The 14,125-nt window shown below is 40.1% G+C and overlaps 1 pseudogene; it reads left to right on the top strand.

Annotated features, from left to right (window-relative positions):
- The first annotated feature begins 1,540 nt into the window (after window positions 1–1,540).
- LOC122445213 lies at window positions 1,541–2,641 on the top strand (annotated as a pseudogene).
- The last annotated feature ends 11,484 nt before the right edge of the window (window positions 2,642–14,125 follow it).

The following is a 14,125-nucleotide window of genomic DNA, read 5'->3' as shown; positions in this document are numbered from 1 at the left end:
ATCAAATCCTTTATGACTATACAGTGGGAGTGAGAAATAGATTTAAGGGACTAGATCTGATAGACAGAGTGCCTGATGAACTATGGATGGAGGTTCATGACATTGTACAGGAGATAGGAATCAAGACTATCCCCAAGAAAAAGAAAGGCAAAAAAGCAAAAATGGCTTTCTGAGAAGGCCTTACAAATATCTGTGAAAAGAAGGGAAGTGAAAAGCAAATGAGAAAAGGAAAGATAGACCCATTCGAATGCAGAGTTCCAAAGAATATCAAGGAGAGATAAGAAAGCCTTCCTCAGTGATCAATGCAAAGAAATAGAGGAAAACAATAGAATGGAAAAGACTAGAGATCTCTTCAAGATAATTAGAGAGTCATATATTAGCTCTATTTTTATTTTTTTTAAGGAAACTCCATATTGTTTTCCACAGTGGCTATACAAATTTATATTCCCACCAACAGTGTAGGAGGGCCTCCTTTTCTTCATGCCCTCTCCAGTATTTATTGTTTGTAGCTTTTCTGATGATGCCATTCTGACCTGTTTGAGGTGATACCCCATTGTTGATTTGCATTTCTCTAATAATTAGTGCATGCATGAGTGCTAAGTCACTTTAGTTGTTTCTGACTCTTCGCAACCTCTGGACTCTAGCCCACCAGGCTCCTCTGTCCATGGGATTAACCAAGCAATAATATTAGAGTAGTTTGTCATTTCCTTTTCCAGGAGATCTTCCCAACCCAAGGATCGAACATGCATCTTTTACATGACCTGAATTGGCAGACATGTTCTTTAACACTAGTGCCACCTGGGAAGTCCTAGTAATTAGTGACCTAAATCAAATATCTTACAGTTATACAGTGGAAGTGATAAATAGATTCAAGGGATTAGATCTGATAGAGAGTGCCTGAAGATCTATGGACAGAGGTTTATAACATTGCACAGCAGGCAGTGATCAAAACCATTCCAAAGAAAAAGAAAAGCAAAAAAGCAAAATGGTTGTCTGAGAAGGCCTTACAAATAGCTGAGAAAACAAGAGAAGTGAAAGGCAAAGGAAAAAAGAAAAGATATACCCATCTGAATGCAGAGTTCTAAAGAATAGCAAGGAGAGATAAGAAAGCCTTCCTAAGTGAACAATGCAAAGAAATACATGAAAACAATAGAATGGGAAAGACTAGAGATCTCTTCAAGAAAATTAGAGATACCAAGGGAACATTTCATGAAAAAGGTAGGCACAATAAAAGACAGAAACAATAGGGACCTAACAGAAGCAGAAGATATTAAGAAGAGGTGGCAAAAATACACAGAAGAACTATAGGAAGAAAGATCTTGGGGGCCTGAACAGCATGGTGATTGGCTCCTGGAGGGCGGAGCTGTGGTCCAGTGGCTCAGCACAGTCGGTCTGAGAGCTCTCCACAGCCAGGTTTCCTCAGCCCTGTTGTCTTCCGCTGCTGGCACTGGTCTGTGCCGCTGGAGCCCGGACGCACCTCCACACTCCTCGCTGCTCCACCCCCGTGGCCGCCGCTCCCCTTGCCAATGGCACACACACCATGACGAAGGAAGACAAGAAGTTCTTCAACCAGAGCCTGGCCGAGTGGAAGCTTTTCATCTACAACCGGATCACCAAGAGCTGGGGTTTGATCTTGCTCTTCCAACTAGTTTGTTATGGGTTCCTGGCTGCATTCTTTTCCTTCACAATGTGGACCATGCTTCAGACTCTGAACGATGAGGTTCTAAAATACCATGACCAGATTCCTAGTCCAGGACTTACGGTTTTTCCAAAACCAGTGTTGGCATTGAATTTTTCATTCAGCCTTTCTGATTCAGAATCCTGTCAAGGGTACATTGATGACCTTAAGAAACTTCTAAAGCCATATGGCTTAGAAGAACAGAAGAATCTCACAGATTGGAACCTTTTTTGAGCAGAAGGTTCCAGAATACACAGCATGTCAGTTTCCTCTTGACTTATTTGAAGCATGCACTGGTGTGGATGATCCCACGTTTGGGTGCTGCTGCTGCTGCTACTAAGTCGTTTCAGTCGTGTCCAACTCTGTGCGACCCCATAGAGCCCACCAGGCTCCCCCGTCCCTGGGATTCTCCAGGCAAGAACACTGGAGTGGGTTGCCATTTCCTTCTCCATTCCGTGAAAGTGAAAAGTGAAAAGTGAAAGTGAAGTCACTCAATCGTGTCTGACTCTTAGCGACCCCGTGGACTGCAGCCTACCAGGCTCCTCCATCCATGGGATTTTCTAGCAAGAGTACTGGAGTGGCGTGCCATTGCTTTCTCTCCCCACGTTTGGCTACCAAGCAGGAAACGCTTGTGTTCTTATGAAAATTAACAGAACAATTGGGTTAAAGCTTCAAGGAGAACCAAGGATAGACTGTATTGCAAACAGTGCAAGCACAGCAGTTCTATCAACTTATCCTCCCAATGGAAAGATAGATTTAAAATATTTTCCATATTATGGAAAAAAACTGCATGGGAGCTACCTGCAGCCACTAGTTGCCATTCAGCTCAGCTTTGGTAGTGATGCTGACATAAAAGAAGCAATGGTTGAGTGCAAGATTGATGGATCACCCAACCTAAAAACCCAGAATGACCATGACAAGTTTTTAGGACGAGTTACATTCAAGATCACCATGCATGCATAGTAGCAGTTAGTATGTCTCCACGGAGTAAACGTTGTGTTGTCTGTCTTCATTTTGTATCAGCCAAACCTGCCATTCCAGAATTATGAGACCACCTTGGAGAAATGTGGAGTGGGACATGACATTGGGGTAACATAATGTGCTTCCAGATGATAGTGGTTCATGGCCTTCCAAGTAACTGTGTGTTGCCTCTGTTGCCTTTTGAACCATGTACAGTCACCAGATAGCAACTGCGAACACCTGATTCTGGACATGTAGGTTGGGAATCTTATCCAATTTTTATGTGGTTTAGTTGCAAAGTGTCTAAAGCTTAATGTACTGTGCTATGTAAATATTTTATAGATTTAACACTGGTTAACCATCATATTTGATGCTAGCAAAGTTTTAGTGGATAAAATGGTATCTGATCAACATCAAATGAGTTTATACCTGCAAGAAAATCAGCGTGTGGAAGAGTTCTGTATGTGAGGAGGAAAAAGGAAAATAAAAGTAGATTTGAAAGGTTAAACAAAAAAAATCCTTATGACCCAGATAATCACAATTACTCACCTAGAGTCAGACCTCCTGGAGAGTGAAGTAAAGTGGGCCTTTACTATCACTATGAACAAAGTTAGTAGAGGTGATAGAATTCCAGCTAGCTATTTCAAATCCTAAAAGATGATGCTGTTAAAGTGCTGGACTCAATACGTCAGCAAATTTGGAAAATTTAGCAACTGCCACAGAACTGGAAAAGGTCGTTTTCATTCCAAACCCAAAGAAGGTCAATGCCAAAGAATGTTCAAACTATGGCACAATTACACTCATTTCACATGCTAGCAAGGTAATGCTCAAAATCCTCCAAGCTAGGCTTCAACAGCACATGAAACTGAGAACTTTCAGGTGTACAAGCTGAATTTAGAAAATGCAGAGCAATCAGAGATCAAATTGCCAACATCAGCTAGATCATAGAAAAAGCAACAGAATTTCAGAAAAACATGTACTTCTGCTTCACTGACTATGCTAAAGCCTTTGACTGTGTGGATCTCAACAAACTGTGGAATATTCTTAAAGAGTTGGGAATCCCAGGCCACCTTACCTGCCTCCTGAGAAACCTCTATGCAGATCAAGAAGAAACAGTTAGAACTGGACATGGAACAATGGACTGGTTGAAAATTGGGAAAGGAGTATGTCAAGGCTGTATATTGTCACCCTGCTTATTTAACTTCTCTGCAGAGTACTTAATGTGAAATGCCAGGCTGGATGAAGAAGCACAAGCTGGAATCAAGATTTCCAGGGGAAATATCAATAACCTCAGATATGCAGATGACACCACTCTTATGGCAAAGAGGAATTAAAGAGCCTCTTGATGAAAGTGAATGAGGAGAGTGAAAAATCTGGCTTAAAACTCAACATTCAAAAAACTAAGATCATGGCATCCGGTCCCATCATTTCATGGTAAATAGATGGGGAAACAATGGAAACTTTATTTTCTTGGGCTCCAAAATCACTGCAGATGGTGATTACAGTCATGAAATTAAAAGATGCTTACTTCTTGGAAGAAGAGTTGTGACCAACCTAGACAGCATATTAAAAAGCAGAGACATCACTTTGCAGACAAAGGTCCATCTAGTCAAAGCTACTGTTTTTCCAGTAATTAAGTATGGATGTTAGAGTTGGACCATAAGGAAGGCTGAGTGCTGAAAAATTAATGCTTTTGAACTGTGGTGTTGGAGAAGATTCTTGAGAGTCCCTTGCACAGCAAGGAGATCCAACTAGTCAATCCTAAAGAAAGTTAACCCCGAATATTCATTGGAAGGACTGATGCTGAAGCTGAAGCTCCAATACTTTGGCCATCTGATGTGAAGAGCCAACTCATTAGAAAAAAGCCTGAATTTGGGAAAGACTGAGGGTGAGAAGAGGATGGGACAACAGAGAATGAGATGGTTGGATGACATCACCAGCTCAATGGACATGAGTTTGAGTAGGCTTTGAGAGATGGTGAAAGACAGGGAAACTTGAAATTCTGAAGTCCATGGGGTCACAAAGAGTCAATCATGACTGAATGACTTAAGAACAACAACAAATATTTAGTGAGCATCTCTTCATCTACTTTTTAGACATCTGTCTTTCATTTTGGAGAAATGTCTATTTAGATCTTCCACCCATTTTTCAATTGGGTTGTTTCTTTCTCTGTTATCGAGCCACATGAGTTGTTTGTATAGGGTGAAGATCAACCCTTCTTTTCTCTTCTTTTCCCAGCTATTTATAAGTCCTCCTCAGACAATCTCTTTGCCTTTTTGCTTTTCTTTTCTTCCTAACACCATACACAAAAATAAGCTCAAAATGAATTAAAGACTTAAATGTAAGGTCAGAAAGTATAAAGCTCTTCAGGGAACACATAGGCAGAACATTCCTTGACATGAACACAGCAAGATCCTCTTTGACACACCTCCTGGAGTAATGGAAATAAAAAATAAAAATAAATGAATGGGACCTAATCAAACTTAAAAGCTTTTACACAGCAAAGAAGAAACGGAGTAGCCCTCATACAGTCAACAAGAGTCTGAAATGTAGTACTTGGATGCATCTCAAAAATGACAGAATGATCTCTGTTCGTTTACAATGCAAATCATTCAATATCACAGTAATCCAAGTATGCCCCAACCACTAATGCCAAAGAAGTTGAAGTTGAATGGTTCTCTGAAAACATACAAGACCTAGAACTAACACCAAAAAAAAAAAAAGAAAGAAAGAAAGAAAGATGTCCTTTTCATCATAGGGGACTGGAATGCAAAAGTAGGAAATCAAGACATACCCAGAGTAACATGCACGTTTGGCTTTGGAGTACACAATGAAGCAGAGCAAAGGGTAACAGAATTTTGCCAAGAAAACACACCGGTCATAGCAAACACCCACTTCCACCAACACAAAAGATGACTCTACACATGAACAACACCGGGTGGTCAATAGCAAAATCAGATTGATTATATTCTTTGCAGGCAAAGATGGAGAAGTGCTATACAGTCATCAAAAACAAGACCAGGAGATTACTGTGGCTTAGAAATTGAGGACAGTAGGGAAAACCACTAGGCCAACAGGTATGACCTAAATCAACACCCTTAAAATTTATAGTGGAAGTGACAAATAGATTCAAGGGATTAGATTTGATAGACAGAGAGCCTGAAGACCTGTGGGTGGAGATTTGTAACACTGTACAGGAGACAGTGATCAAAATCATCCACAAGAAAAAGAAATTTAAACAGACAAAATAGTTGTCTGAGGAAGCCTTAAAAAGAGCTGGGAAAAAAAGAGAAGCAAAAGGCAAGGAGTAAAGGAAAGATATACCCATCTGAATGCAGAGTTCCAAGAATAGCAAGGAGAAATAAGAAAGCCTTCCTAAGTAAACAATGCAAAGAAATAGAGGAAAAGAGTAGACTGGGAAAGACTAGAGATCTCTTCAAGAAAATTAGAGATACCAAGGGACTATTTCATGCAAATATGGGCACAATAAAGGGCAGAAACAATATGGACCGAAAAGAAGCAGAAGACGTTAAGAAGAGGTGGCAAGAATACATAGGACTATACAAAAAAGATCTTAATGACCCAGATAATCACGATGGTGTGATCACTCACCCAGAGCCAAATATCTTTGAATGCAAAGTCAAAGGGGCCTTAGGAAGCATCACTACAAACAAAGCTAATGAATGGAATTCATTAGTGATGGAATTCCAGCTGAGTTGTTTAAATTCCTGAAAGATGATGCTGTGAAAGTGCTGTACTCAATATGTCAGCAAATTTGGAAAATGCAGCAGTGGCCACAAGACTGGAAAAGGTCAGTTTTCATTCCAATCTCAAAGAAGTACCATGCAAAAAATGTTCAATGGCACAATTGCACTTGTTTCACACTCTAGCAAAAAAAAAAAAAAAAAAATGCTCAAAATTCTCAAGCTAGGCTTCAACAATACATGAACAGAGAACTTTCAGATGTTTAAGCTGGATTTAGAAAAGGCAGAACTGAGAGATCAAATTGGCAACATCCGCTGGATCATCAAAAAAGCAAGAGAATTCCAGAAAAACTTCTACTTATGTTTCATTGACTATGCTAAAACCTCTGCCTGTGTAGATCTCAACAAACTGGAAAATTCTTAAAGAGATGTGAATACCAGACCACCTTACTTGCCTCCTGGGAAATCTGTATGCAGGTCTGGAAGCAAAGTTAGAACTGGACATGGAACAATGGACTGTTTCAAAATTGGGAAAGAAATATGTCAAGGCTGTATATTGTCACCATGCTTATTTAACTTATGTGCAGAGTACATCATGCAAAATGCCAGGCCTGATGAAGAAGCACAGCACAAGCAAAAGAAGAAGATTGCTGGCAGAAATACCAATAACCTCAGATATGCCAAGGACATCACCCTTATAGCAGAAAGCAAAGAGGAACTAAAGAGTCTCTTGTTGAAAGTGAAAGAGGAGAGCAAAAAGGAGCTGATTTAAAATTCAACATTCAATAAAGTAAGATCATGGCATCCAGTCCAATCTCTCCTTGGCAAATAAATGGGGAAACAATGAAAACAGTGATAGACTTTACTTTTTGGGGCTCCAAAATCACTGCAGATGGTGACTGCAGCCATGAAATTAAAAGATGCCTACTCCTTGGAAGAAAAGCTGTGACAAACCTAGACAGCATATTAAAAGGCAGAGACATTACTTTGCCAACAAAGGTCTGCATAGTCATAGCTATGGTTTTTCCAGTAGTCATGACTGGATTTGAGAGTTGGGCTATAAAGAAACATCTTCAGTTCAGTTCAGTTAAGCCACTCAGTCATGTCCGACCCTTTGTGACCCTATGGCCTGCAGCACGCCAGGCTTCCCTGTCAATTACCAACTCCCAGAGCCTATTCAAACTCATGTCATTGAGTTGGTGATGCCATCCAACCATCTCATCTTCTGTTGTCCCCTTCTCCTCCAACCTTCAATCTTTTCCAGCATTAGGGTCTTTTCTAAGGAGTCAGTTCTTAGCATCAGGTGGCCAAAGTATTGGAGTTTCAGCTTCAGCATCAGTCCTTCTAATAAGTATTCAGCACTGATTTCCTTTGGGATGGACTGATTAGATCTCCTTGCAGTCCAAGGGACTCTGAAGAATTTTCTCCAACACCCCAGTTCTAAAGCTTCAATTCTTTGTTGCTCAGCTTTCTTTACAGTCCAACTCTCACATCTATACATGACTATTGGAAAAACCATATCTTTGATTAGACAGATCTTTGTTGGCAAAGTAATGTCTCTGCTTTTTAATATGCTGTCTAAGTTGGTCATAACTTTTCTTCCAAGGAGAAAGTGTCTTTAATTTCATGGCTGCAGTCACCATCTGCAGTGATTTTAGAGTCCCTCAAAAACTGTTTCCATTGTTTTCCCATCTATTTGCCATGAGGTGATGGGACCGGATGCCATGATCTTAGTTTTCTGAATGTTAGTTTTAAGCCAAATTTTTCACTCTCCTCTTTCACTTTCATCAAGAGGCTCTTTAGTTCTTCTTCACTTTCTGTCATAAGTGTGGTATCAACTGCATATCTGAGGTTATTGATATTTCTCCCAGCAATCTAGATTCCAGCTTGTGCTTTATCCAGTCCAGCATTTCTCATGAGGTACTCTGCATATAAGTTAAACAACAGAGTGACAATATAGAGCCTTGACATACTCCTTTCCCAATTTGGAACCAGTCTGTAGGAGAGGTGGCAAGAATACCCAGAAGAACTATACAAAAAAGGTAATCACGATGGTGTGATCAGTCACCTAGAGCCAGACATCCTGGAATGCAAAGTCAAGTGGGCCTCAGGAAGCATCACTACAAACAAAGCTAGTGGAAGTTATAGAATTTCAGTTGAGGTATTTCAAATCCCAAAAGATGATGCTGTGAAAGTGCTGCACTCAATATGTCAGCAAATTTGGAAAACTCAGCAGTGGCCACAGGACTGGAAAAGGTCAGTTACATTCCAATCACAAAGAAAGGCAATGCCAAAGAATGCTCAAACTACTGCACAATTGCACTCATCTCACAAGTTAGTAAAGTAATGCTCAAAATTCTCTAAGCCAGGCTCTAACAATATGTAAACCGTGAACTTCCAGATGGTCAAGCTGGATTTAGAAAAGGCAGAGGAATGAGAGGTCAAATTGCCAACATCTGTCGGATCATCGAAAAGGCAAGAGGTCCAGAAAAACATCTATTTCTGTGTTTTTGACTATGCCAAAGCCTTTGACTGTGTGGATCACAACAAATTGTGGGAAACTCTTCATGAGATGGGAATACCAGACCACCTGACCTGCCTCCTGCTAAACCTGTATGCAGGTCAAGAAACATCAGTTATAACTGGACATGGAAAAACAGGCTGGTTCCAAATCAGGAAAGGAGTACATCAAGGCTGTTTATTGTCACCCTACTTATTTAACTTATATGCAGAGTACCTCATGTGAAATGCTGGACTAGATGAAGCACAAGCTGGAATCAAAATTTCTGGGAGAAATATCAATAACCTCAGATATGCAGATGACACCACCCTTGTGGCAGAAAGCGAAGAAGAACTAAAGAGCCTCTTGACGAAAGTGAAAGAAGAGAGTGAAAAAGTTGGCTTAAAACTAACATTCAGAAAACTAAGATCATGGCATCTGGTCCCATCACCTCATGGCAAATAGATGGGGAAACAGTGGAAACAGTGAGAGACTATTTTCCTTGGCTCCAAAATCCCTGCAGATGGTGACTGCAGCCATTAATTTAAAAGACACTTGATCCTTGAAAGAAAAGTTATGACCAACCTAGACAGCATATTAAAAAGCAGAGACATTACTTTGCAGACAATGGTCCATCTAGTCAAAGCTATGGTTTTTCCAGTAATTGAGTATAATGTGAGAGCTGAACTATAAAGAAAGCTGAGCCCTGAAGAATTGATGCTTTTGAACTGTGGTATTGGAAAAGACTCTTGAGAGTCCCTTAGACTGCAAGGAGATCCAAGCAGTCCATCCTAAAAGAAATCAGTCCTGAATAGTCATTGGAAGGACTGATGCTGAAGTTGAAACTTCAATACTTTGGCCACCTGATGCAAAGAGCTGACTCATTAGAAAAGACCCTGATGCTGGGAAAGGGTGAAGGCTGGAGGAGAAAGGGACAACAGAGGACAAGATGATTGCATGGCATCACCGCTTAATGAACATTAGTTTGAGCATCTCCAGGAGACGGTGAAGGACAGGGAAACCTAGAGTGCTGCAGTTCATGGGGTCGCAAAGACTTGGGCACAACTCGGTTACTGAACAACAACAATAAAGGAAACAATAAGCAAGATGAAAAGTAACCCTCTGAATGGAAGAAAATAATTGCATATGAAATAACTCACAAAGGATTAATCTTCAGAATATATAACAGATCATATAGCTCAATATCAGGAAAACAAAAAGTTCAGTTAGAAAATGAGTGGAAGACGTGAACAGACATTTCTCCAGAATCATACAGATGGCCAATAAAAACAAGAAATGATGCTCCTATTGCTTATAATTGGAGAAATGCAAATCAAAATTATAGTAAGGTGTCACTTCAGGTGACACAGTATGGTGTCACAGTATGAATACCCATCATTAAAAAATCTACAAACAATAAATGTTGGAGAGGATATGGAGGAAAGGGAACACTCCTACACTGCTGGTGGGAATGTAAACTGATACAGCCATTACAGAGAACAGAATGGAGTTTCCTTACAAAACTAAGAATAAATCTGCCATATGGCCTAGCAACCTCACTACTGGACATTCATCTTGAGAAAACCACAATTCTAAAAGACACATGTACCCCAGTGTTCATTGTAGCACTATTTACAATAGCCAGGACATAGAAGCAACCTAGATATGCACTGACAGAGGAATGGGTAAAGAATCTGTGGTACAAATATACAATAGAACATTAACAGCCATAAAAATAATGAATTTGAGTCAGTTCTAGTGAGGTGGATGAAACTAGAGCCTATACAGAGTGAAGTCAGAAAGAGAAAAACAAATATCTTATATTAACACATATACATAGAATCTAGAAAAATGGTATAGATGAACCTGTTTGAAGGGAACGAAAGGAGACACAGATGTAGAGAATGGATATGTGGACACAGTGGGGGATGGAGAGAGTGGGACAAATCGAGAATGTAGCATCAACATTTATGCACTACTCTGTGTAGAATGGGTAGCTGGTGAGAAGTTGCTGTCTAACACAGGTGATCTGTGGTCACCTAGGGAAGTAGGATGGGAAGGGATAGAAGTTCAAGAGGGAGGGAATATATGCATAATTATGGCCGATTCACGTTGTTGTATGAAAGAGACCAATACAGCACTGTAAAAATTAAAAAAAATTAAAAAAAACTAAAAGATTTTATTATAGACTTCATTATGTATTTCCAAGACAGAATTGTGCAGGAGGAAAACATCATCTGGGATATAACAAACCTTTGAACAAACTGCTGGCTGCAGTTTGAGGGTGATTTTTCAGTGCCTGTGTAAAGAATACAGTGAGAGATTCTCTCAGAACATAGACAGCATCAGTGACCAGGAATGCATTTAACATCTCCACATACTTAAAATGACTTCAGTCTTGATAAACCTGTTTCAAAAATTACTCGTAAGTATAGATTTAATATTTTGATTCTCAGAGTTTTCTAGACTTGTTTATAAGGTCCATGAAGTCAGGAACTGTTTAAATTCACCCACTTGGTAGTGATGCAGGGCCTGTTAGCAAAAGGCAGAGTGGGAGAAGATGTTCTGCATCTAGGCCATGTAGATGTGTGACAAATTGAAGTCTCCAATCACACAATCCCCCACAGTTCCTTGCAGTGGTTTTGTACTGTGTCAATTTAACTAAGCTAGAATTTAATTTTCCCAAATGCCTTTCTCGTATGACTCTGGGTTAGGATTGGCCACAAGAAAAATTTGAATAAGATTTGGAAGGTGGACGTGCAGTAGCAAGGTCAGGGTAGGTCACCATGAACCACTTGGCATATGGTCCTTAATCTGCTGCTTACCTTGTTGTTGTGGGTTCACAGCCAGTTCGGCAGCTCCTCCAGCTCCACCACATCTCCTCCTTCAGTTCCTCTGTGTCCCAAGCCAGGTGCATGTGCAGCAAAGTAGCAAAAAGCACCAGCATTTTCTGCAGATCACTGTTTCTTCATCTTTGGAGATGGTGAGAGACAGATATGGATTCCAATTTGTCTTCCTCTCTGGCTTCACATCACAGTTTTCTTCCCCATCATCAGCCCAGCTAACTGGCACATGCTTCAGGCCCACCACCAGGTGCAGAGACAACAAACCTTCCATAGACTTCTTACCAGATCCCACCACTGCATAAGCCCAAATTGCCACAACGAATTCCTTCTTCCCATCATTAAGAGTGGTTCTACTTCCCTGACTGGATCCTGACTGACACATTTCCTATACAACATTGTACCTAGGAACTTTTAAAGAATTCATTTTATTGCATGATCCTGCCCAAGGGTAAATTGCCAGTTCTTTGATCTCCAGGAGATCAGTTCCAGAGGTGAGGTCAAATTTACAGCAGTATAGAACAGTTGTAGTTAACAGACACAGCTTCAAATGTCAAGAAGGTCCAAGTTTAAATCCAAGCTCAGCTACTTCCTGGGCACATATGGCCTGTTCCTTAAAGTCAGGGAGGCTTAGTTCTCTCATTCGTAAAATAGACACAGTAGCATGTATCTCCCAAGGTGGTTGTAAGATTTAAAGAATCCAAGGTACATTAACCCTGGTGACTCAGATGGTAAAGAATCTGCCTGCAATGTAGGAGACCTGGTTTGATCCCTGGGTTGGGAAGATCCCCTGGAAAGGGAATGACAATCAGTTCTGTATCCCTGTATGCAGAATCCTGTGGACAGAGGATCCTGTTGGGCTACAATCAATGAACTCTCCAAAGAGTTGGATACAACTGAGCAACTAACATTTTCACTTTTTCAAGGTACATTAAGCACTTACTTAGCATTGTAAGGAGCACAAAGTAAATAAATAAATTCTAACTGTTAAACCAGAAACACATCAATGTGATCATCTTCCATCTAGAAAGAAAGAGATATCTTTTGTGGGGTCGTGAAATAGAAATATTAGCCAAGTCTTCCACCAGTAAATCTCCTTAAAGAAATCTTTTTATCCTTAGAATAATGTAAGGATCAAGTAACTTTCTCAGCATTCATTATGATTTAAAAACACCTCTATGAAGAACACTGTGGGGGGGGGGGCTGCTGAGGAGAGTGTGCAAAGCAGAGGAGGTAAAGATCTAAAGGACCTGTTTTCAACTGCCATCAGCATGGTTGATGAAATTGACCCAGACTAATAGGAATGTTGTCACCCACACAATTTCTTATCCAGTTATGTGACAGATGAAGCTGGGAACCCCCCTTCATGAAAGATAAATGCCTCTGATTTATTTGATTTGTTGAGCTCCATGGAGAAAAATTTCCACATGCTTGCATAGTTTTCACTTGTTGTTTCCTTCTTGTTTTGTAGAATTCTGTCTGCCCTTATCCAAGCTATAGATTGCTTATTAAAGGCATAAGGTAGAGCAGATCACTCTATGTGAGACATACCAACCTAACCCTCAGCACCAGGAGAAAGATGCTGCACAGCAATGCATTGCCCTGACATTTGGTTGAAGGACATTTGTGGTTCTCCACAACACCCAAGGGTACTATTGTGCTGTACAGAGCTGAGGCTGAGTGGTTTTCTTCAGACAAAGAGAGAAGAGGAGATTTCAGGCCAAGTTTAGACTTTGGTACAAACTAATTAAAAAATTACCATAAGAAAGAGAGGGTGGAATCCTAATCAATATGGCTATAAGGGAATTCATTCACTTCTTAAAATTGTGTTCCAATGTGACTAGTTCTCTAGAAGAAATCATATTTCATAATTTAAACATGAAATTTTATGAAATACTCATGTGCATTTTGGGAGTGAAAAAAGTCATTTTGATAGTATATTTTAATGATGGAATTAAATAATGGCTCTGACTCCAAAATTCAATCGCTTTAGGTTATCATAGGGAAGATGATAATTTTCTTTGTAATTAGTCTGATTTAGAGGTAAAATTGGAGAAGGAAATGGCAACCTACTTCAGTATTCTTGCCTAGAGAATCCTGTGGACAGAGGAGCTTGGTGGGCTGCTGTCCATATGGTCACACAGAGTCAGACGCAACTGAAGCGACTTAACAGCAGCAGCAGCAGAGGTAAAATGAAAAAAAAAAAAAAAAAAGGTCTGTAGCTTTGAGATGGTTTGAGAAGGATGCCTTCAACAAAAGTGAAAAATGCATTTTGTTGAATAAAGACCACAAGGTAATGAAACATGGCTACTTCACTAACTTGGTGTCCAAGTTTCAGTTTGTCTGCAAGCAAAAATTGCCAATTAGGGCTCACACTGTTTAATCACTATCCTATGTTTATTTTAGTTTTCACACAGCCAGCAGTTCAAAGCCAGAAATT

This window comes from Cervus canadensis, chromosome 7 (genome assembly GCF_019320065.1).
Source record: "Cervus canadensis isolate Bull #8, Minnesota chromosome 7, ASM1932006v1, whole genome shotgun sequence".
Taxonomy (NCBI): Eukaryota; Metazoa; Chordata; class Mammalia; order Artiodactyla; family Cervidae; genus Cervus; species Cervus canadensis.
The sequence above is the reverse complement of the archived record's forward strand: the minus strand, read 5'-3'. Positions and strand labels throughout refer to the sequence as shown.